Below are 999 nucleotides of genomic sequence, written 5' to 3' on the forward strand. Positions count from 1 at the left end.
TATTTTTTTTGTTTTTTTTTTTTTTTTTTTTTTTTTTTTTTTTTTTAAAGATCAGACTGCAAAGCAAAGTGCCGGCCGACGGCAGCTTTCCCGAGCGCGGGACAGACGTGTGGGCTAAAACGCTGCAAGAGCAGCCGCTCCTGTGGTGGGAGAACGCGAAGCAGCCGGGAGTGCATGGCATCCTCCTCCATACCCGCTTAATCCTGCCCAGTTGTAACCAAGAGGGGGTGAATAAATAGTGTTTCTACTGAACGCTAGTTGAGAGGTTTTCTGCCTGCACCCTGTGCTGCCTGCCTGCCCTCTCCTCTTAGCAATGGATTTGCTTAGAAGCAGAGTTCAGTGGTGAAAGCCGATGCTCCTTCTTCCTTTGTCGCTTGGAGTTGCCCTCTGTGTGCTGAAACTTTCACAGAGAAGCTGATTTCTGTTGAGCTGATAAAGAATAATGTTTTGTTTTGAATGTGTCGTATAGAGACATCACACCGACATCCGAGGCACCTCCTGGAGGCCCGTGTCTCTCTGCCTGGGAGAGGTACTGGGGGGCCTGGGAGGGGGGCAGATAACGCAGATGACTTCGGTCGTGTCAGAAGCAGCCCGCTGCAGTACTGCAGAGCGACTGCCAGCGCCGAGAGCCATTTCTGAACTGGAAAGTTCCTGCTGCACACACTTTCCTCTCTCCTGCTTTGTTAGTAGGGGATTTTCTATGGAAGCAGAGTCTTTGTTCCCTCCAAGTGCTCCTGGTTAGCCTCTTCTCGCTAGGAAATGAGCAAGAACAGCAGATCTTAAGAAACAAAGGTCTTTTTTGCATGTAAATGCTCCTGAAGAATAGCAGCAACCCGGGAGACAAAGCAAAGCTGTTTCCACAGAGAAATGCGGGTCCTGGCTTCCGCGCCATCTCCTCAGCAGTACCGGGGGGCTGACACAGTCGTGTTCCTCCCCTGCAACCGCGCGGGCCAGGCCGGGGGACCATGCTCCGGGGCCCGCGGCTGCCGGAGGGTGGGG

The sequence above is a fragment of the Aptenodytes forsteri genome, unplaced genomic scaffold (assembly GCF_000699145.1).
Source record: "Aptenodytes forsteri isolate BGI_AS27 unplaced genomic scaffold, ASM69914v1 Scaffold66, whole genome shotgun sequence".
In the NCBI taxonomy this organism is placed as follows: domain Eukaryota; kingdom Metazoa; phylum Chordata; class Aves; order Sphenisciformes; family Spheniscidae; genus Aptenodytes; species Aptenodytes forsteri.